Source organism: Triturus cristatus, chromosome 7 (assembly GCF_964204655.1).
Source record: "Triturus cristatus chromosome 7, aTriCri1.1, whole genome shotgun sequence".
Classification (NCBI taxonomy): Eukaryota; Metazoa; Chordata; class Amphibia; order Caudata; family Salamandridae; genus Triturus; species Triturus cristatus.
The window spans coordinates 656,363,554-656,388,034 of record NC_140590.1 but is presented as its reverse complement, the minus strand read 5'-3'; the positions used below and the strand labels follow the sequence as shown (position 1 = coordinate 656,388,034).

The following is a 24,481-nucleotide window of genomic DNA, read 5'->3' as shown; positions in this document are numbered from 1 at the left end:
CAAGTGAGGTGATGGTCCGGAGGTGTGTGGGGAGGCTGTTCCAGGTCTTTGCTGCAATGTGGGAGAAGGAGCGTCCTTCAATTCTGCTTTGGGGTGGGGCTTGACAGTAGGCTGGTGTATGTGCAGTGACAGGTGAAGTGGCTGGGTGCATGGGAAAAGTCCTACTGTGGAGTGTGGGTTGGTGCAGTGGCAGTGTTTGTTGCGGGGTCTGGGGTCAAAGGAGTAGAGATCGGTGATGGTGTATCTCGGGGGCCAAGATGGCAAGGGGTCATTGCGGTGGGCACGGTCCAGGCACGAATGGGCGCGGAGAGTATGGGCAAGTGAAAGGAAGGGAGAGTGTAGCCTTCTCGACAATTGGTGGATGTTCAGGTGGTGGTTAATGTAACTGAGTCCTTGGTTATATAGAGCCATATGTGCCTGGGTGAGCAGCTTGAATTGGCATCTCCTCTGCACAAGGAGCCAGTGGAGTTTCCCAAGGTGGAGTGTGATGTGGGTTCGGCGGGGGAAGGCTGAGGATGAGTCTGGCTGTGCCGTTCTGTATGGTCTGAAGTCTCTGTAGGAGGTGTGCGGAAATTCCTACCTAGAGGGCATTGCCGTAGTTCAGTCAGCCGGTGATGAGGGCTTGTGTCACAGTGCATCTCGTCAGTTGGGGTAGCCACTGAAAGATCTTACATAGCATGCACAGAGTGAGGACGCAGGTGAAGGAGACTGCTTTGATCTGTTATTTCATGGCGAGTTTGTTGTCAATGATGATTCCGTGGTTTCTGGCATGGTTGGAGGGAGTGGGTGCAGGTTCTGGGTCTGATGGCCACCAGGAGTCGTTTCACATGTTGCTGCTGTTGCCAACAATCAGAACTTCCATCTCATCTGTGTTCAGCTGCAGGCAGTTGTTCTTCATCCAGTCGGCGACGTTTGTCATGCATCGGTTGAAGCTGGTTCCGGTGGTAAGAGGATGAGTTGGTTATTGTCTGCATAGGAAATTATGATGCGACCGTGGGATCTGAAGATGTTGGCCAGCGGTGTCATATATGCATTGAAGAGCGTGGGAGAGAAGGATGAGCTTTAGGGGACACCGCAGGTGATCTCCTTGAGTTCAGAGGTGAAAGGTGGGAGGTGGATTCTCTGGGTTCTTCCAGTGAGAAAGGAGGTGATCCATCCGAGTGCGTCACCTTGGATGTCAATGTGGTGGATTCTTTCGATCAGTGTTTGGTTGGATATAACGTTGAAGGCTGCCGAGAGTTTGAGGAGGATCAAAGCTGCTGTTTCTCCTCAGTTGAGGAGGGTTCAAATGTCTTTGATGGCTGCGATCAGGGCTATATTGGTGCTGTGATTGCTGCGGAAGCCAGATTGGGAGGCATCAAGTAGCTGGTTCTGCTCCAGGTGTATCACAAGTTGATTGTTGATGATCTTTTCCAGTACCTTTGCTGGGAATGGGATCAGGGAGATTGGCCAGTACATGCTGAGGTCGGTGGAGGTTTTTTTGAGTAGTGGTCTGACTTCGGCATGATTCCAGGCATTGGGAAATGTTGCGGTGGTGATACAAAGGTTGAGTAGGGTGGGGAGTTCCTGGACGATCCATTGGTTTCAGAGGTGTTGCAGCATGTGTCTGTGGGAGCTCTTGAGTGGATGAATTTCATTGCCAAAGTGGTGTCCTGGGTGAAGAGGATGTTCCAGGTGGTCAGTGTGTGGTTTGTGTCAGCTACGTGTGATGTGGGTTCGGCGGGGGAAGGCTGAGGATGAGTCTGGCTGTGCCGTTCTGTATGGTCTGAAGTCTCTGTAGGAGGTGTGCGGAAATTCCTACCTAGAGGGCATTGCCGTAGTTCAGTCAGCCGGTGATGAGGGCTTGTGTCACAGTGCATCTCGTCAGTTGGGGTAGCCACTGAAAGATCTTACATAGCATGCACAGAGTGAGGACGCAGGTGAAGGAGACTGCTTTGATCTGTTATTTCATGGCGAGTTTGTTGTCAATGATGATTCCGTGGTTTCTGGCATGGTTGGAGGGAGTGGGTGCAGGTTCTGGGTCTGATGGCCACCAGGAGTCGTTTCACATGTTGCTGCTGTTGCCAACAATCAGAACTTCCATCTCATCTGTGTTCAGCTGCAGGCAGTTGTTCTTCATCCAGTCGGCGACGTTTGTCATGCATCGGTTGAAGCTGGTTCCGGTGGTAAGAGGATGAGTTGGTTATTGTCTGCATAGGAAATTATGATGCGACCGTGGGATCTGAAGATGTTGGCCAGCGGTGTCATATATGCATTGAAGAGCGTGGGAGAGAAGGATGAGCTTTAGGGGACACCGCAGGTGATCTCCTTGAGTTCAGAGGTGAAAGGTGGGAGGTGGATTCTCTGGGTTCTTCCAGTGAGAAAGGAGGTGATCCATCCGAGTGCGTCACCTTGGATGTCAATGTGGTGGATTCTTTCGATCAGTGTTTGGTTGGATATAACGTTGAAGGCTGCCGAGAGTTTGAGGAGGATCAAAGCTGCTGTTTCTCCTCAGTTGAGGAGGGTTCAAATGTCTTTGATGGCTGCGATCAGGGCTATATTGGTGCTGTGATTGCTGCGGAAGCCAGATTGGGAGGCATCAAGTAGCTGGTTCTGCTCCAGGTGTATCACAAGTTGATTGTTGATGATCTTTTCCAGTACCTTTGCTGGGAATGGGATCAGGGAGATTGGCCAGTACATGCTGAGGTCGGTGGAGGTTTTTTTGAGTAGTGGTCTGACTTCGGCATGATTCCAGGCATTGGGAAATGTTGCGGTGGTGATACAAAGGTTGAGTAGGGTGGGGAGTTCCTGGACGATCCATTGGTTTCAGAGGTGTTGCAGCATGTGTCTGTGGGAGCTCTTGAGTGGATGAATTTCATTGCCAAAGTGGTGTCCTGGGTGAAGAGGATGTTCCAGGTGGTCAGTGTGTGGTTTGTGTCAGCTACGGTGGTGGAGTATCTGTCTAGGAAGTCCGTAGGTGTGGGTTGGGGTTTGAAGTTTCTGTATATGGTTGCGATCTTGTCATGGAAGAAGTGGGTCAGGTTATCATACAGCTCCTCTGGGGGTGTGAGGTTGCTTTCGCTGGCAGCCCAGTTGGAGAATTCCTTAATATTGAAAAGTTCCATGGTGTTGTTGGTGCTGGTTACGATGCTTGAGGCAACAGCGGTCTTTGTTGCCCTCAGCAGGTTGTGGTACCGATTGAGAAAGTCTTGAAGGCTGGCCTGTTGGAGGTGTCCTTTCTGGTGCTCCACCCCACCTCTCCAACTGTTTGCTATCTCGTTTCGCTGTTCTGAGTTCTTTGGTGTACCAGCTAGCGTTTTTGGAGGATTTTCTCTGGATGTTGCTCTTGATGGGGACGATGCTGTCTGCACAATTGGTGAGCCAGGCACTGAAGTTTTTCACTCCCTGCTTGAGGTTGGTGGTGGTAGCAGGGTGTGAGGTGTTGAGACATTCGCCCAGCTGGTCACTGAGATTTTGTTCCACCTCCAGTGGGAGGCATTGGTCATCTTGCGGGTGGCGGTGGGAGGCTGGAGATGCTGAAGTGGATGATGGAGTGATCAGTCATTGTGATTTCTGTGACACTGCTGTATTGGACTCAGTTGCTGGAGGTGAAAACTGGGTCCAGCGTATGCCCTGCAGTGTGTGTAGGGTCGTGGATGATCTGGGTCAATTCAAGGCTGCTCATACTGTTAAGGAGGTATGAGGTGTTTTCGTCATTGAGGTTGTCGATGTGGAAATTGAGGTCGCCAAGGAAGATGCAGGCCTTGGAGTCAAAGGTTAGGGCCACGATAAAGTCGGTGATGCTGTTGCAGAAGCTGAGGTGCGGTCCTGGGTTTCAGTATGCGAGGGTGCCTTTGATGGTCGTCTCATCATCCGTGTGGAGCTTGAAGTTTAGTTGTTCCATGGGTGTGGTGGTGTTGCTACACTGTATGGTCTTTTTGAGGATGATGGCTGTTCCTCTTCCCACTTTGTTGGTGAGGTCCTGGTGAGTGATTTCATATTTACCGGGGTTCACTGTGGTAATGTCTGGGGTGGATGTGGGGTTGAGCGACGTCTCAGTGAGGAATATTATGTCAGGTGCGAGGGTGGCAATGAGGTCCCATCATTTAGTGGTATACTTGCATAGTGAGCGTGCGTTGACAAGGGCACATGTGAGTTGGTGTTTTTGTTCAGGTGGTGTCTGTGGTGTGTTTGGGGTGGGGCTGGTGTGTGTTCAGTGGCTGGTAAAGTGGCTGGCTGCAGGGGAAAGGTCCTACCGTGGAAGGTGGGTTGGCGCAGTGTTTCTGTGAGGCGTGGGGTTGAGGGTGTACAGTTCGGCGATGGTGTACCTTTGGGAGGGCGTCAGGGTAAGGGGACGTGGTGCTGGGCATGGTCCATACACAGATGGACGTAGACAGACCTTCGGTGTGCTTTATACAGACAGCTCTACATATCCTGCGGTTGGTACTAAACAGTCTGATGGTTTCAGTACCTGGAGTTGGAGATAGACAAATTCTCACTGAGTTGGCTAGATTAGACCTAATAAAAGCAGCTTATGAAGGGTTACCATCTGCCCATGCTGACATGAGTTCCACAGTAGCCATGTTCCAGCAAATACACTGGTTGCTTTATCTACCTAAACAAACTGAAAACTATGTACAGCTGTGTAACATCTGCTAACAAATAAACTATTTGACTGCTCTAAGACTAGCACAGACTCCCCGTACCATCTCCAATCACCTGTTTGGGATGTTTTATCCCAATCATATTGGGGCTATTGATCCTGAATAGAAATACTCTAGTTGCTGTTGATTCATGCTCCATATTACGGTGGGTCTGGCTGCAAAGGAATGCTGATGCTTGAGCGGTCCTGAAAGACCTGCTGTGCTTAGTTGCAATGGGTACAGTTCATACCTTTCATTCAGACAACGGTCCTCTGTTCGCCACAAAGGCGTCTTAGGAAGCACCCTTTTTGAGTGGAGAGCAATGGATTAATGGAATACGCCAAAGGTACGTTTAAGCAAGCGATGACCCCTGGGGTATTAAGTACAGAACTGTGATGTTTCCATAATCTGCATGGACTTTAGAAAGCAATACATTTCCTAGAGGAGTATTAGGTTGTTGCGCTCCATATGAGATGCTCTTCCGAGTATCTATGTATGCGCCTGATCGTGATAGTTATCTAAAGGTGGTGGAAGAACAAGAATTTGACATAGAACAACGTTTGAATGTCTTGCAGAGTGTCTAAGAGGTCAGATACAAGCGTAAAGAATTCTGACTCCACTCACCAGCAACTATAATTTTACTAAAGCTGCTGATGGGTAGCTCCCCAAGGTTGGCAGGCTAGTTCAAGAAAAGTCCTCCAATAAACAAGCATATGGGCCATCTTACAGATAACCCATTCCAGTTTATGGGGTAAAAAGCACACAAACTGTTATCCTGCCTCCATTTCCTGGTTCAAAACAAGAATGTGTCCTTGAGCAGGTTAAAAAGCACTATGTGGCCAATACTGTTCAACTGACACCCCCACCCCCCCTGACACCAAACAGTCTTCTGAGTAGAGTCTTGCAATCTCTCCCTACTCTGAAAGAACTACCCCATGGAAAACATGGAGAAAGCTGCCATGCTGACATTTTGAGTCCCAATCCAGGTTACTGTAGAACTTACTAAGTCTTCAGCTTTACACCAAGTGCCAACTTTCACAAACGTTTCCAATACTGCTATGGTTTTCTATGAACCACCAAAAGAAATGCTGACACACTCCACAGTTGCCCAAGGGCACAGCTTATATTCTGTTTGCTACTGGTTGCATGACCAATATTTAATATTGCATGGTCCTATTTCTTGATAGTACAGGAGTGTTCTTCCTTTTAATGTGAATCATGCTGATCATAATGTTGCTGTTATTAAATCGACATTACATTCCTGATAAAATTATGCCAACAGGAGGAACCGATTTACAAGGCTTGTGGGTGCCCCCAAGAATTCTCTAAAATTTGGGGTACGTGGTGGGACTATTATGGTTTAGCTGTTAAACTAGACGATCTATCCTCTGTGGCTGACTGAACTGTGGGAGATGGGGGGGGTGGAGAGGCAGTGAACTAAGGACAGGGATTGTACTCAAACACCGGGGACTTGTAAAAAAAATGTTTTCTATTGAATGCTCTAATGCATTGTTTGTACCTTCAACGGAAAATTCAATGATACTTGCCATTTTTTGTATTTTGAAAACGGCAACTGCATTCTTTTTCTCACTGAGAATGAAGGGACCATCATGCTGCGAACACAACTGCATATTTTGTGCTAGATGGTGTAGTCTGGAGAAAGGTTCCCAATTAGATCATGCTGCCAACAGAGATTTTATAAATACCTTCTGTCTTCAATTACTCTTAATCAATCAATCTATCAAGTGCAACTCACCCATGAGGGTCTCGAGACGCTGGAGCTGTAGGTCGGATCAATCAAACACCCAGGTCTTTAGTTCCCTTCTGAATTGCTGGTGCAACGAGTGGTTCGGAGGTGCAGGTGGAGGTTGTTCCAAGCCTTGGCTTCCAGGTGCTAGAAGGGGCATCCTCCACCCTTTACCCTACAGCTCCGTGCGGTGTCTGCGAGGGTAGGTGTCTGAAGGTGTCTGGCCGGTTTGTAGAAGGTCAGGTATTTGTTGATGTATGCTGGTCCTTCATTGTGCAGGGCCTTGGAGGCATGGGTCAGGATCTTGAACTGACATCTCTTCTGAATCAGGAGCCAGTGTTGCTTCTTGAGGTGGGGTGTGATATTGGTCCTTCTGGGGAGCTCGAGTAGGAGCCTTGCCACCAAGCTCTGTATTGTCTGGAGTCTTTTCAGGGGGCATGCAGCGATTCCTACGTAGAGTGCGTTCTGGTAGTATAGACTGTCGGTGATGAGGGCCTGGTTGATGGTCCTTCTGTTGTTGACCAGGGGCCACCTCAAGATTTGGCAGAGCATGTGAGGGGTGTGGAAGCAGGCGGATGAGACTGTGTTGACTTGTCTCTTCTGGGATATCTTAGTATCCAGGATGATGCCGAGGTTGCAGACGTGGTCTTTTGAGGCGGAGTGTGCCAAGCTCTGCAGGCCATTATAAAACAATGGGGTGACCCAAAACAACCCAAAGGACCTGGGTAGCTTGCGATACAGACAACAATGATCCAATCAAAAGAGGTATTGAAAATTTGTTGTAAAACAGAGGATCAAATTAATCAACTCCTTAATTATTAACACACAAAAGAAGATTCACTCCAGAAGTTTGAAAATATATCACATAACAACAGTATAAATACATCATTTACATTTATTCTCAGTTCAGAAAAAGTTTGTGACAACAAAGGGATGCTCAGAGCAGGTGCCCGTGTAGGTTTTATAGGTGAAGGAAAAAGGGGGCATGGACCCATTACATATACCATATTTCTTTACAAAAAAGCCTGTCGCCCATATTTAGTACATCGTAGAAATACATTTTGTTTCATCAGTATGAGGTACAGTTACTAATTTCAAAATGCCCCACTGTGAATCATCTATTGAATTCAGGCTTTTCATAAGATGTCGACGTATCGACCCAGCAAGGGGGCAAGGGGCCAGTAAACGCCTTTATAGCGGGTCTTCTTCAGGACTGGGTAAGTTAGTAAAGAAGTCCCAACCTAACAAAGAAAGGATCATTTCCACTCGATTAAAAACTAATAGAGAGAGTTGTCTGTGCTGTGAACAGCTTCCTTAAATTACATGTACTTACCTGGAAATAACTATCATCCATGTGTGGAAGAGTCAACCATAGTTACAACAAACTAGTGAAGGCGAATAGGCTTCTCATTCTGTAGCCAACTTACTTCCACCAATAAAAACAAATCTGAGCCATCACTAAAGTCTGTAGAGGTAAATTTAATCAATATAATTTTGCGGAAAAAACAGATATCACACTTACTCCCTCTGGATATAGTTAATTACTTCACAACTTGCCATCTCAAAATCAAAGGAGCAAAACGGGGCGGGTAACACACCCAGCATAGTGAGTAAATCCAAAATATTAGCTTGGAATAACAAATCCCCTGTCATCAATTCCGTGCTCAAATCACCTCAGGCCCTCAAACAATATACAATGTATCCATTAGTAAATCATGTCCACAAAAAAAAGAGAATTCTTTCAAACGCGACCAGCCTTGCCAATCCACTCACCTTACACCACAAAAATGTACCTCTCTAGCGCGACCAATTAAGTGGCCGCGAGAGAAGAACAGAAAAAGCTGCCATCATGTCAACGTGCACGCTGGCACAGGTGTGGTGTGGGATTGTAACGCTGGTTGCCCGGTCACATGATGGATAAAAGAGCCAAGAATAAACTCCTATCGTCAATCCTAACAAACGTCTGCAGAGAACCCGCAAACATAACGGGTTGATTTATAGTCCTCTCAGTTTCAATAGATTTAGTTATGAACACTCGTGTATACACAGTAATTTGAAGATCGCAGTCTCGGCACCAGAACAACCTTCATTTTCTGTGAAATTAGAATTGAAAACAAATAATATATATTAGTATTAGAAGTCTTTGATAAACATTAATAATAACTTAAATAAATTTAAACTCTGCTTAAGCAGCCACATATCAAGTGTCATTTACAAAGAAATATTCATTATTTTGTGGAGATAGCAATAAACATGGCACCAAATTTCATTAAGTTGTAATATGCAGCCTGATAGAAAATATATAACAGTGGTCGTAAATTGCACCCAATAAATTATACAGTAATTGCACATCTGTCTCATTAATCCATTGCTCAGATTCGCCACTTGTCGTGATATTTCCTCATATTCATTCAGGCCCTGTGCCACCATATCCAAAAGGTGAATCTTTTTTTTTTTTTTGCTGAGTTTTATATAGCACGAACTTGACCCAAATCCATTCAGGTATCAGAGCGCTTTATATAGCACCAGTTACGTTACATTAGGACACACATTCATTCTTTGTTAGGCACAGGGAGATTAAGTGATTTGCCAGAATCACAGGATGTTCAGCGCCATTACCGAGACTCGAACCCAGTTCCCCAGGTCGAGCCCCCTATCCGTTAGACCAACTCCTCTCCCCTAATCCATTTGCTTTCATGTAGATTCAGAATGTTTGCAAAACTTCTGCCCCCAGGGTTGGAGCCGAATCTCTCAATTACCACCCACTTCATGCTGTCTATGGGACGATACCGTACAGTGAGCTGTTCAACAAGTGGCGCTCCTTGATTCCAACAATTTATCCTGCTGCAATGTTGCAGGATGCATACCTTCACCTTCTGAGTGTCTGGGCTACATACAAAAGGTCACACGGATATCTAATCCCATTGATCATATCAACGTAATTCATGTGCTCTTTAAGAGTGTACGTCTATCCATTATAGCTTTAGATTTTTATCTCTAGAGTTAACCCACATGAATTACAACTACAACGCTTAAAATGGGCAGTAAAGGTAAGTTCCACAGTGTCTGTATTGAAGGTTTGGGTGCCCCCCAAGGAATGAGCTCACTACATGGTATTTTATGTTTTTACCCCTCCTAAAAGAGTGTATCGGGGTTGTCTCATCTCAATCTCATTAGCCATTAAAGTACAGTGCCGATTGATGATCCTACATATCTTATTGCTATGTGTACAAAACGCAGTCACACGTCATTCTGTTTTGTGTTATATCATTGCGATGCTTGGGTACCAGTAGTCTCTCTCATGGGCAGAATCAAACCCTCTTATGAGCTCTTTTTAGTACGCTCTTAGGATATTCTCTTTCATCCTAGCGACCCTGTAGGTCCTCAGATTCTTTAAAGTAATCTGGTTTACACAAGCAGTTCCTCCCAAGATGAAGGAATTGCCTCTAGGGTAAATTATCCCTTAGGTTTCTGGGATGATGACTTGAGTACCTTAAGAGAGTATTCCTTTAGCTACTTTTTCGGAAAAGCATCATGTATAAATGATCCACATTAACCTTTATAGTGATGTCTAAGAAATCAATCGCATGTGAACTATAATGGATGGTGAACTTTATGTCATCTGATATAGCATTTAACCATTTATGGAATTCAAGTAGCTGCTCCTCACTGTCTGTCAATACCATCAGAATGTCATCAATATACGTCACCACAATGTAATGTGGTCTGTATATGGTGTTCCAGCCTTGTATATATATTGGTCCTAATAGCAACCATGGGTCGCTCCATGGTGAGTTGTTGTTCCCAAATATGAGGATTTCCATCTTCTCTGTATTGAGGTTGAGACAATTGTCCTTCATCAAGTTTCCAAAGTTCCTCATGCATTTATGGAAGTTTGCTTTTGAGGTGGAGGGGTCTTCAGACAGTGAGAGGATGAGCTGATGGTCGTCAGTGTAGGAGATGATGTTTAGACCGTGTGATCTGACGTGGTGGCGGGGGTCATGTAGATGTTGAAGAGGGTAGGGCTGAGGGACAATCCTTGGGGACTCCGCAGATGGTCTTCTTGGGTTAAGAGGTGAAAGGTGGGAAACATATCCTTTAGGTTCTGCCGGTGAGGTATAAGGCAATCTGTTTAAGGGCGTTTGCTTGGATCCCATTGTGGTGGAGGCTGTTGATCATGGATGTGGTGCGAGACTTTGTGAAACATGGAGGACAGGTCCAGGAGGATGTGGGCTGCTGTTTCCCTGCAGTCCAGGAGGGCTTTCATGTCTTTGGTGGCTGCCAGCAGGGTTGTCGCAGTTACCTCGGAATCAGGATTGGGAGGGGTCCATGAGGTTGTGATCTTCTAAGTATTGCGTGAGTTGCTGGTTGATTGCTTTCTCGAGGCATTTTACTAGATAGGGGAGCAGAAAGATGGGCCGGTAGTTGTTTAGATCGGCTGGGTCAGCGGATGTTTTTTTCAGAATGGGCCTCACTTGAGTGCAATTTCAGTCTTCAGGGAGGAAGGCTGCAGTGATGGAAGTGTTGAGGACCTTCCTGAGGCTGCCGCTAATTGTCTTACTTCCAAGGTTAAAGACTTGATGGGGGCATGGGTCTGTGGGTGCTCCAGAATGCATGGAGCTCTTGATGGAGATAATATCCTGTGTGGTGAGGAGGTTCTTGATGACATTATAATACTGGTTTCCTTTTCAGCTCAACAGGGCTTAGAAATGGTTAAAAGAATGTCGAAGGACCTTAAGGTTTTCAACACACCAGACTATGAAGCTCCTTAGTAAAATGTGATAATCATAAAGAAATGTTTTCTTTCCACCACAGTGGAAACCACTACATACACAGAACCAGTACTCTAAGAGAAATATACAACTATACATAGTGGGAGCATTGCAGGGTTCCACCTATAAACAGCCACTCAAATTTCAAGAAATTCTCTTATTTCAATAACACTGACAAGTCAAACCCATCAGTTGTCTATTATTTACAGAAGGAAGAAAAGCCACAAAACATCCGATTACCACTTACAAGCTAATATAGTCATATAGATTTGTTGAAAATCTGCCTATGCAAGGTTAGGAGTATTGAAAGAAAAAAATGTAGAATAACGTATTTGGGGGTAACAAGAATTTGGCAGATTCCAGACAGAGAAGCCTAATTTAGAATATGCGTAATTCTGAAAAGAAGAATTGTTTTCCTGAAAAAAAAACTGTCCATCAGACTACATGTCTAGGATTTAGATCTAATAAAGATTTTAAGAACTCTTTAATTATAAAAATTCAATTCGACCCAGTTTTCAAAACAGAAAAGATAGGAAAATATTATTGATTCCGCATTAAATGATCCAGAATAGGAACTACAATACGACCTTGTTACACCCCCAAAGGGATTGTCCTCTAGCCAACTGATATTGAGGTATGCATGAACCGATTTCTTTCCAAACCTCACGGTTCTTTAGCTAATCGTCCAGACCACATCTATACTAAATAAACACCTGTAACAGTCAGTACATACAGTGTGAATAAACTGAGCCTATGATGGTTAGTACATTCCAGCCTCAATGCGATCAAGGAACATCTGTTTACAAACAGTGAAACAATGGATTTAAATGATTTCCTCCTGGGTCTACTCCCAGCTAAAGTTAAATGCTTCCTATTTGCAGCAGGTTATGCAATTCATAATGAAATGCAAAGATAATCAGAAAAATAGGCAGCCGAAAGAATTCAAGAAATTGGCAGAGAAATTAAGAAAACCTCATTTAAAGTTATTGATAATGGAATACAAACCCTCTAAAATGGTGTATTTTATAAGCCCTATAATGTCATCAGCCCTTGGTCTTCTAAACGAAGACCTAAATCTTCTGCAACATAGGCTCAGTCTATTACACAGCAAAATTGGGCACTTCAGACACTGAGGTCTGGTAAAGTACTTTTGCAGGTCATCAATGAGAGTGCCATTTTCGAGGCATATATTGGGACCTCAACAAAAAGAAGCATAGCAAAAAAACACAGAAGCCACCTATATTTATATCATGTCTCCTACCTGGAGTAATCGAAATGCCTGTGACCACTTTTCACATCCATGAATACTAAAAAAAAATAAGTCCTTGGGTTGGTATGAAAACAAATGCACAATATTTTCTTTCACCACATGTAGGAGTTACTCTTTAAATTTGCTTGCTACACACAAAACAATACCTCTATCATAAGTACAGTTTGGTTTTCAAATACTTTAGGTCACACACTCTTTTGCAATTCCATCACTCTGTATTGAGTCTGTAACTCTGTGAAGTCAGGATTAACCTGTAAATTTATAGCTGCATCTGTTTGCACAATTCCAGCCCAACATGCTCCAGTGAAACATCACAAACAACACGTTGCGAAATACCCCAAGGCCAACTGTTTCAGAAAGCATAACATGCTGTACCCTCCTCCTAAAAGACAGTTTGAAAGTGTCCCTTGGCATAGAATAGACATAAATTAAATGTATATTGATAACTTGAATAAACTTGTTGCTATATTAATGCAGAATGATGTCTCCTTAACCTCAGCGCCAGAAACTTATGAGTTACAAACAGCCAACTCTGTGTCAGAGATTCAAAAGCTTCTGCAAACCCTGTGTTCTAATCATTTTGTAGATTTTGTTCATACCATCTTCAATTCTTCAAACACAACTGTCAGAGCATTTTTGCAAGAACACTGGTACTGGTTCATTAACTTGTTTTAAGACTGTTTTGGGGATAATCAAACAATTTCCAACAATCCTTCTGACCATCAGTGGTGCAGTTCTCATCTTCCTGATGAGACAAAGAAATAAAACCAGTACCATCTCCACAATGAATTTCAAATTGAAATAGCCCACTGAGAAGCAATGCTGAGAGATCCTGGCGTTCTATCTTGGATATGAAAGGCTGACTTTTCTAAGCACCTCTCTCTGCCCTTCAACAAATTGAATGTCTTTCAAGTAAGGCCACTGAACTGGAAGCCTGCTTCTGTCCCCCCTGGTGTTGTGCCGCGGGCCATTGCTCAGCCCGTAGCGCTGCCCGCTTCATCATCTTGGGCTGCGGAGCAGCCTGCGACGCCCCCCCGTGGTGCCTCTTTCTCAGGCATGTGGTGGTGCTGCACTGCTGCCCACTGTTTCAGCATCGCAGTTACACTCTGCGACGCTTATGTCTAGTCGGGCATGTCGCAGCACCACACAGTGGCCCGTTAATGCTCATTAATACACAGTAGGAACACCACAGCTCCAATTTTGGAGCTGCGGCTTCCAGTACTTCAATGAGCCATATTTTCACTCACATTTTGTTTTGCACATTTCACTGTTGCTTCCAGTATATTCTCCTGGTTACATCTTGTTACTTCTTCTTCCCATGAGTCCTCAGTCTTGTTTCCCAGAAGGCCTTGGGAAGGTTCTTTGTTTTAACCTTTCCAAGATTGCGGCCTTTCCTATTCCTTAAGTTTCCTTTTCCCTATCCAAGATGGCAACTTCTTATTTCCTGCTACATCACTTCTTGTTACATCACTTCCTGCCTATGGGTATTTAAGGGGCTAAATCCTTCATTGCCTTGCATTGCAACACTCCTTGCTCCTACTAGTGTGTCCTCGCTCCTGCTGGTGACCTTTGCTCCTGCTTGGTGTATTTTTGCTTCCTGTTGGCGCACTCTTGTTTCCAGTTGGTTCTTCCTTTTCCAGTTTGGATTCATTTAAACCTTCCAATCCTATTTGGAATTCTTGCCTTCTATTCTCCAATCCTTGCTGGTGTTTGCTCTTATTTGTGGGTTCTTGTCTTCCTTTCCACTCATTGAGTCTTCGCCTTCAACAGAGGTTTTTCCCTATGGGGTTTTTTCCTCTTGGGACTCCTTTTGGAAGGCACAGTCTGTCTGGCTTTTCATTGACGGCAGCAAGGGTTGCCCTTACCTTGGACAGACCATAGCCCTCAAGAAGGTGTGAACCTCTACAGCACGCCAGAACTGGTAAGAACATTACAAGTCATGACACATGGATTCTATCACTGTGAAACAACTATTACAACCACACAAAAAATGCACCAAGCCTGCTGCTGAGCATTGCAGCTGCCAATAGTAAAATATGTACGAAATGATGGGTAAGTCGCACTTCCAACGTTCAAGGAAACAACTGCTTCAATGCTTGAACAATCAATGTCAATAAGAACCAACATGCTATGGATGTCACCTTCCTTGGATTCTCTGGATCTACAAGAGCTGTTTCTATCACATGCCTGTCCCCCATCATCAGGAACTCAACCAAAGATAAAGAAGCAATGCAAGTAAAATACTTATACCATTCCATGTGCCTCATCCTAATAGGGAAAAGCTAAAAGCTCTGAATATTATAGAGCCTATATGACCACATCACCAACTAGAACAAAAATCAACAAAGTTCAAGCCATGTCAACCAGGTAAAAGTGAAAAAGACTGTTCCTGCTTTTCTGAAACAAAATGAAGAGTATGTAAAAAACCACGTCTGTTCTCCTTTTTTCCGCTTCTATTTTTTATTTTTATTTAGAATCCAGTTGCATTAGATCTAATGCCTGGTGTGCTTTGTTTCTGATCTATCAATGCACATATAATAATGTGTTATTATTGTTATGCAATATTTTATGTGCTATTTTACTTAATTGTTCATTGAATGATATTTAATGCCAGGTTTTATTCATTAGATTCATGCAGTATTTTAATCCATTAGTTTATATATATGTTATGAATTTATTATGCCTTTTATGAGGATATACATGTCTTTTAAATATAACTATTTTGACTAACAGTACGGGGATATCATAAACACCATGGCTGGGTAACCGTTAAAACCTGTTCTGCTTTTATTGTATGCTTGCCTGCAAACTCTTTTATCTCTTTTTATCAGAGTGTGTGAAATGTACACATACAGAAATTGAAGCATCATGTCTGTCTCCTATCTAGGCTGACATATTTTCATTGTTTATGTCATGATCGCTGCTATGTTAATATGGACGCTTACAGTAGAGGCAAAAAAATCAATATTTGAATCAAGATGACGCATAAACAGCATACTTATTTTGTCTGGTTGGCATGTTAGTATTGTCAAACTAAGAAACAAGAGTTCAAAAACATCAATCAGGGGCTTTAAAGGCCTCTATTCATTGGGCTATAGTGGCGCGATGGAACCATCAGGACAGAGGTCGCAATGGTTTGCAGCACCAGTCGGGGGTTGCTTTAAGGCTGTTAGAGCAGCACAAAGAAGTGACTTTGCTTATCATTCCTGAGCAAGGGCTGTGACGGAGAATAGCTAAACAGCTATTTATCGCTAGGAAAGGTATGCTGTGCGATCCGGATTAACCCTTTCCGTGCTCATGACGGAACCACTCCGTCATGAGCCACGGGTGCGCTGTGCTCAGGACGGAGTGGTTCCGTCATGCCGCGGCCGCTCCGCCCACGCGGCGCTAATTCCCCGCCTGTGCGGGCGATTAGCGCAGTGGGCGGAGACGTGACGGAACCACTCCGTCATGAGCACAGCTCACCCGTGACTCGTGACGGAGTGGTTCCGTCACGAGCACAGCGGCACCGCAACTGCCCCCAAACCCCCCAGCACCGCGGCGGAATTCCTGCCGCGGCGAAGGGGTTAAGAAACTCGATTTATAAGATTGCTTTTTTTCGCTTCTGTTAAATTTTTAGCATTGTGCTTAGTAGAAGTGATAGGGTGTTAGGATGCCAGGAACTTGCTAACCAATGTTATCAATATTCATACTGTTTTCGCTGTTCGCTGTTCATGGCATGCACTGCTACATTTATGTTCACATTCTGTGTGATTATATTTTATGCACTAGACTTGGCTTTCAGAAAATAAACATTTTTAAGTTTTATGCTATGTTTTCAGTGGTATGTTGAGTGTGTTATTCATTTACAAATGAAGGTTTGGAGCTCTGCTGTGTCTCAAAACTTACCTAGAGGGTAACTTGAAAAAAACCCTGCACAGTATTGCTTAGGGCATTGTGTAATAAAACATTTTTATTGTTCAGTTAATAAAAACATACAATATGTCACATTTGTACACTTTTCACACATAATATCACTGTTGGACAACTTTATAAAAGCACAATTAAAATAAAGGAGCTTCCCATGATAAAAGCACTTAATTAATCAAGTTAAAAAGAAACCACCTAAAAGATTTACTGGTAAAGTGCATTTACAAGAACCATAATCCACCTACTATATCCACTTTGCCTAAAGTGCCCAATTTCCTCTATCGATTACTAATCCTGCTACACTCTATGAGTAATCCCCATTCAGTTCTATGGTGTGGCCTGCCGGGAGTCTTAGCCAGCTTAGGAGTTAAATAAAGTGAGCTTACCACATATAAAGTTTTAAAGTGCAATGTGCCTTTTGTAAAATTATCTCTTGCCTTGATGATGCTAAGCCCTAATTATTTCACGATATTCCAGATCTTCATATAATAAGGACACAGCTCAGCTCCTACAGTGTGTGTCTGCCCTTCCAGGTGTTTTTTTCCTAAATTAATAGGAGAATTGGATAATAAAAGTAAACGCCCTTTGCTATGTAAATTTAGCTAATTTCCCCTCTGCAATGTCTACGAACTTTAAGAATCTTCTGGTAAATTGTAAATCTTCTCCCTGCAGGCCAGGTATTAATGCTTGGTGGTGTGTATGTGTAGCAAAATGATTAAAATCCTGTCTTAAAAGTCTTCTACATTCCGCTGTAAAGGCCGGGCAACTACAAATTATATGGCAATTATCTTCTATGTTGAGACGAAATGACGTTAGGGGGTTGTGCACTGGTCACAGTCTAACTGGATTTCTAATTTGTTCTGGTACATTAAACTAAGACCTTGCACCAGGGGGTGAGAAATCCAACCTCTGTGGCTCTTGAGGGGGAAGGGCCGTGACAATGGTAAAGCCATGTGCCAATATTTAAAACAGCTGGTGGGACTTCCTACCAAGGATAGGAAGACAAACTTCCTCAAAGCCTCCTCCACCCCACGCCCACAGCACCACTAACCTCGAAGCAGCGGTCGGAAATGTAAATGCATGGATTAACACAGGCGGCAATAATGTCACCCCCCTTAAATCCACCAAAACCAACAGATCCCCCAAACACCATAGTTGGTTCACACCAGAGTTCAAGTCCCACAAGTCCTCCCTTAAGCAAGTTGAGAAAATCTGGCGATCCAGCAAAACAAACATAGACCGGGACAATTTCAAACTAAATCTGAACAGGTACCACCACCATCTGAAAACCACGACAAAAATGCCCATCGTCAGGACACCAGCTCAAACCACGGCAAGGAGTTATTCTGCATCATCAAAGAATTCTTCAACCCCACAGCAACCGAGAACACTGTCACCCCCTCGCAGGAGCTCTGCAACACCCTCGGAGTGGCCTAACAATAGCCCCCGCCGTGCTGGGGCCCTGAGCTCCAGAGGGCCCCCTCTGGCACTGTGCAGGAGCAGTGTGCCCCTAGCCTGAGAGCTCCTGACACCTGAGAGAAATTGTAAACCTCTAACTGCAAGCCATCGATCTGTCATGGGCTTCAGCAGGCAGCACATTTTATCACTACATACCGAGATGACACATGATATCAAGCAAAACAAGAAATCACCTATTTCAAGTCTTAAAGGAAAACCGCCGCTGCCGACTGGGTAATATTTTAATTTGTACCTATTGCGAACCTTTAACGAGAAACTAAGGTGGGCCAAATCAAGTAAAAGCAATGTTAAGTGCAAAGCTTATATGTGTTGAATTTGCTTTCTCTGTCTTTTTTTAATTATTTATTCTTCGTAATTATATTTAGAAGGCATTCCTGTAATAGAATGGCCTCACAGCGCTAACAGGAACAAATGCCTAAAACGCTGTCAAATGACGAACAGTGGTTTAAGAAAGTACGAATGGTGTAACACCCTTTTGAAGTCCAGATAGGTCTAGAATTTCCTTGGATCGAGAGGTATGTTGTTCCACGATCTAAAGGCAACATGTCTGAAAGGACCTCTTTCATTAGTTTTGTTCTTGAGTAAGTCAAAGAGAATCAACTGAGCATTGATTAATGCTCTATATAATTTAAAACATATGTTGAACATTTGTTGTCTGGTTGATTCTGACTGGGTCTGGAGTTTTGTTATGCCACTGCACCCTCGCAGACTTCTTCTTCACCCAAATCGCTACAATCTATGAAAACTTCAACTCCCAACCCCCAATACCCCAACTCAGCAGATTCAACAACCCTGACCCACTCGAGAGTGCACTAAACAACTGGGAACCTCTCTCCGCTATCACAACCACAACCATCATGGGTTCCATCCACTCTGGAGCCCCCTAGGACACCTGCCCCCAGCACATTATCAAAGTTGGAAACATCACCATCAGTAAGGAACTCACCACAATCATTAACACAGCCACCTCTTCAGCCTCCTTTCCCGAAGGCTGAAAACACGCAGATATCAAACTGCTCCTCAAAAAACCCTCAGTGGACCCCCAAAGACCTAAAGAATTACCGGCCCATCTCCCTACTGCCTCGATAAAGCATAAAACCTCCAAATAACTGCCCACCTGGAGAAGAACAACCTTCTTGACCCCTCCCAATCCGGGTTCCACTTAAACCTGATCGCTCCCACAAATGATATCTGGACCCTCCTTGATAAAGGAGAGCCTTCGCCCTGATCCTCCTTGATCTCTCTACTGCATTCGACACAGTCTCCTACCACACCCTCCTGCAAAGCCTCCACCAAATGGGGATCCAAGGGAAAGCTTTCAAATGGTTCTCTTCCTTCCTCTCCGGTCGTGCACAAAGCATTTCCCTCCCTCCTTTCTCCTCAGGACCAAAGAACATCATCTGCAGTTTCCCACAAGGATCCTCTCTAAGGCCAACGCTCTTCAACACAAACATGGCACCTCTGGCCACCCTGGTCAGATGCCACCACATGAATATAATTTCCTATGCCGATGACACCCAGCTCATCATATTACTCTCCTCAGACCCGACCAACACCAAAGCCAACTTCTACAGGTGCATGACCGGCATCGCCAGCTGGATACACAGTAGTTGCCTCAAACTAAACTCAGACAAAACTGATATTCTCATCTTCGGTAACAGCAAAACCCTATAGGACGACTCCTGGTGGCCAACGCAGTTCAGCCCGGCAGCCGCACCCACAGAGCACGCAAGAAACTGTGGAATAATTCAACAGCAAGCTCTCCATGAGGAAACAAATCAACGCTGTCTCTTCTGCCTGCTTCCTCACCCTGCACCTGCTCAGAAAAATCTTCAAATGGCTCCCCTTCTACACTAGACACGCCGTGACCCAGGCCTCTATGTGGTAATCACTGCCCAACTACTCAAAAGACTCCAGACTATCCAAAACGCAGCAGCCAGGATCATCCTCGACCTCCCGAAGTGGACCCATTTCTCCCCTCACCTAAAAACCTTATACTGGCTCCCTGTCAGCAACCGATGCCAGTACAAACCGCTCACCCACGGCTACAAGGCCCTCCACAACAAGGGTCTAGCCTACCTAAACCACCAACCTATCCACATCCTTCAATCATCTTCTCTCTTCTTGGACCACTCCCCCCACTTACACAAAAGCAAAAGTGGGGGCCCCGCCTTCTCACACCTGGCAGCCAAGTCCTTGAACAGCCTCGCCCGCCACCTCTGCACTTCACCCACCCTGCAAGAGCTCAAGAAACACCTAAAGACCAGGCTCATGGACTAATTCAACCCAGCAGTATCATCCCCCGCACCTGGATACCCTCAGGGGTGATAAGCAGTGCTTTATAAATCCTGCTTGATTGAGTGATTGATTGGAAGAAGTCCTTTACTGAACATGGTATCTTTGATATAGACAGATCAAGGAACTAGCTAAGAAGTTAAAGGACCCTAGTAACAAAACAGAGGTTGAACGCCGGCTCTTCTAACAGCGGGTTGAGGAGGCCAACACATTTTTTTTTAAATACCTAAGAAAAGCAGCAATACCGAATAAGTCTCCTTAGCGACAGTTAGGTCTTGTGTTCTAACGGCTCTGTCTCATCACTTTTTATCCCCCAGATTACTGAACCACGGTAAGAGAGTTGGACCCCAGGGACAAGGATGTATTGGATATTTGTCCCATGCTGGCCAATGTGTGCAGCTGCAGATGCACTTGAAAATGGAGCAGCACCCATAGGACCTTCAGGAGATGGTGCAGAAGAAAGTAACGCAAGCACTACCTATCACCCGATCCAACTGAAGCTATCTGTAAATTGCCCCATCCAGTGGCCATCTCCCAGGTAAGAACTTTGTTGGGTGCAGCTGGGTACTGTAAGCAATTTAATGTATCCTGTTCTACGCCACTATGGCAAACCTCTTGAAAATCTACATGAGAAAAGACATCCGTGAACTCTTGCTGCGGTCTACATAAGCTGCAAATGCATTGGTATAAATTTTTAAAAAAGCACTGAACTGTGCACCCACTTTAGGGCTTTTTGATGATGCTAAAAACTTTACTCTGTATTTTCATGAATGCAATGGTTTTGCTCTTGGAGTGCTGGTGAAAGATCATGGTGATAGCCTATTATTTTTCGACTTTGAACCAAGTCTCGTCTGGGCTCCCTCCATGTCTCCGATGTGTAGCTGCTGCCTATCTCGTAGAAGCTTTGAAAATATTGCATTTAGAACAACTCTGTCGGTAGCCCATGCTTTTGTTTCTCTTCTCTTTGCCACCGAACTTCAACACCTTTCTACTGCCAAATTATCTAAATATGAACTACTGCTACTGTCTGCTTCTCATGATATTCTTGTTTGCTGTCCTATCTTGAACCAGCATCTTTAATTCCCACCTATGAGGAGAGAGAAACCATTGTTGTATTTTAGTAATCACATGTGCAACTAAGCCCCATACTGATGTAACAGATACTTCAATGCCAAACTGTGAACTAAGGTATTTTGTGGATAGTTCACATCTCAGAATTGATGAAGGTGCTCTTGTTGCAGGTTATGCTGTGTGGACTGTAAATCAAATTGGAGAAAGCTGCCACCTGCCCAGGTTTCTCTACTGGTTGCACTCGTGCCTATATCCTGACCGAGAAAAAGGTTTTAACTGCATACACTGTATGTGTTTTGAGTGACGCATGACTTTGGGCTCCTCTGGCTGTTAAGAAGATTTTTTTACATCTGCTGGTATCCCTTTTGAAAATGGTTTATATATATATACAGACATGTTTGAATCTTTGATGTTGCCACTTTTTGTAAGCTCTCAATTTATGAAAATATTAACATTTCTTTTTATAAAGATCTCAGTTTATAAAAACTTTTACAGACTTATGATGGACATTTCATTTTGTATCTGAAATAACTGCCATGTACAAAATATATTATTCACAGATAGACTAGTCAATTTGTTGCGGAACCTAGAACTAATTGCAATACAATTTATGTGAGTGTATTGTTATTGAAATTTTTCCATAGAAAACGATGGTGAAAAGTCTACCACTCTATCATGACGCGTTAATCCAATATGGCAAGTTTTTCAAAATGGCTGCCCATTATTTGAGATATAGGGCATAACTGTTTATATGCCCATGTGTGGTATCATTTTATATGGTTTTAGGGACGGAAAAGTCAAAAATAAAATAAAAAATTGTTTCTGATGACCATAATATCAAATAATTGCGGAATATGTCAGATAGACAAAGTTTGCATAATTTTTTCATTGACTTGTATGACAAAGTGTGTAGGAATGTAAATATGACAATTAACTTTTGAAATAAAAAGTTTGCTATTGTTTGTGTTTTGTTTTGTAACTTTGTTGTTATTGTTTGTTTTTTTGTTAATCAAAAATGTTTCATTTATGTGTTACAGGTTCTTGCGAGTTGCTGTGAGATGCAGTGAAAATGGACGTAGAAAAGTGTTTCATTTGTGATGTGGTGTTTCAAGAAGATGACGATGTATCTGTACTTACTGAAAGAGGAGTGACTGGAATTCAAAAAACATGCAAGGAGAGAAAAATATCTAAGTTTCACATTTGTGTTGGGCAGAAAGTTTACAAGAAATGTAGAGCGTGTTTTGTTAACTTGAAAACTCCGTTCCAGGAGAAAGAATCAGATCCCACAACTTCTCGTGTTCTACAGTCGTGTGAAACCCAGTTTGATTTTAGATTTTAATTTTTTTCTGTGGTACTGAGTCAAGTTTATACTTCAGGGAGAGCAAAAAAAATGCGTGGTTTAATGCACCAGCAGTTGAATTCAAATCATCAGTTTTACAAAAATGCAACAAACGCAATGATGAATGGGCAGACTAAGTTAAGAGACGTATCCAAAATGTGTCTGATTTACATGCTGTAGATGCAGGCTACCACAAACAGTGTTACGTCAATTTTTATACTGGAAAATTAATTCCCGGGCAGTTCACTGATAACCCTCCAATATCTTCAGGTCGACCAGAGGACTCAGTTCGCCAGGAAACTTTTCTTCAAGTAGTTAAATACATGGAGGCAAATAATGAAGAACAAACTACTATTAAAGAACTTGTTAATAAAATGCGAGAATTACTGCCAGAAGATAGCGAACCATACAGTTCGAAGTATATGAAACAAAAACTCAAAGAGCATTTTGAAGATGAAATCTTCATAGGAACAGTTGCAGGGACTGCTGATGTCGTTACTTTTAAAAGTACAGCTGCTCATGTATTGCAAGAGTACCACAGTCATAGCCATGAAGATGTTGTAGAGGATCGAAACAATCTCCTTATGGCAGCTGCTGAAATAATAAGAAATGATATTAAAGACATCCCTGTAGAACCAGAAACATATCCACCCATTGAAAACATGAGTAGTGTTGACTATAATGTGAGCTATATTCCTGATTCGTTAAGGCTCTTATTATCAGTTTTTGTTACTGATAAAACCAACAGAGAGAGAAAAGTAGCTTCTATTGGACAGGCAATTATGCAAGCTGTGCGCCCACGAGTCTTAGTTGCACCGTTGCAGCTAGGGCTGGCAGTTCAATTACATGACAACACAAGCTCGAGATTTGTAGTTGAAGCAGTAAATCATATGGAATTCTGCAGCTCCTATTCAGAAGTTCTTCGTTTTGAACGTTTAGCTGCAGCAGAAAAAGGAAATACTATACCTGTCCTTGTGGAACCTTCTGAAAGTCCTCCGAAATTCGTTCAAAATGCAGCTGATAATATTGATCACAGTATTATTACAATAGATGGCCATGGTACTTTTCATGGGATGGGCATTATCGCCACTGTGACTCCAACTGGAAAATTTTCAACGGTCATTAAGAAACGTCAAGTTTTATTTGAAGAATTGAGGAGGTTGGGCAAATCCCAATAAAAACATATTCACAGGCCAGTGGGATGCGTTTCTTAAAGTATAATACCATTAAGGAAATCGCGTACAGTGACCCATCTGCAAACCTGGATATTTTATTGAACATCTCACATCTACTCAGCAACAGTGTTCCAGGATGGCAAAGAGTATGCCAACTACTACATAAAGGTAACCATCCCGGTGTATCATCTGTCATCTTTCTGCCAATGATTAACATGGATCCAACAAATGAGACGTGTATTCTCTCAACACTGTTTTTTGTTTCTGATCATGCCAAGAGTTACAGCCAGACCCCTATTATAACATTCAACCAGCCTCTTTTCCACAAAGCACTTAGCATCATAGCCAACGAATCACAAGATAGTCCTTTGAAGAAGGTCATTCTGAGACTAGGAGGCCTGCACACAATCATGAGTTTTCTTGGATGCATCTGTTTTTTGATGAGTGGAGCAGGCTTGGTTGATATACTTGAGATAATATATGCAGGAAATGCTGTAAAGCACATGCTTTCTGGTAAAGCTATTGCAAGAGCGATTTGTGGTCATCTTATTGCTACATCCGTTTTTAACACGATTTTAGCAACGCAAGCCCTAGATGATAACGACGATTTACAGGCAGCTAGATCATTGTTAAATAATCTTCTTAATGGGGAGCTTTCTGTTGAGGATGTTACACATAATGCTATTGTCGAAATTGCAACCAAACTGCTGAAGGCCAAAGATGAACTTAAATTTTACAGGACTCCTCAACTTTGGTTGCAATATTTGGAAATGGTCAACATCCTGAAACAATTCTTAAAAGC

The 24,481-nt window shown here is 43.4% G+C and overlaps 1 protein-coding gene and 1 long non-coding RNA gene across 11 annotated transcripts in view; one reads left to right on the top strand and one right to left on the bottom strand.

Annotated features, from left to right (window-relative positions):
* The window catches only part of LOC146810300 (uncharacterized), an 81,552-nt gene extending 58,334 nt beyond the window's left edge, over nt 1-23,218 (top strand). Inside the window, exons 2-4 of one of the 2 annotated variants that reach the window (XR_014966574.1) lie at nt 20,412-20,632; nt 21,336-21,452; nt 22,203-23,218. This is a non-coding gene — a long non-coding RNA (uncharacterized LOC146810300). Of the gene's footprint in view, nt 1-20,411; nt 20,633-21,335; nt 21,965-22,202 lie in introns of those variants that run through there. The other variant, XR_014966573.1, reaches the window with a different exon arrangement.
* The window catches only part of ARSG (arylsulfatase G), a 1,970,563-nt gene that overhangs the window by 1,437,905 nt on the left and 508,177 nt on the right, over nt 1-24,481 (bottom strand). The gene's annotated exons all lie outside the window — the stretch shown is intronic.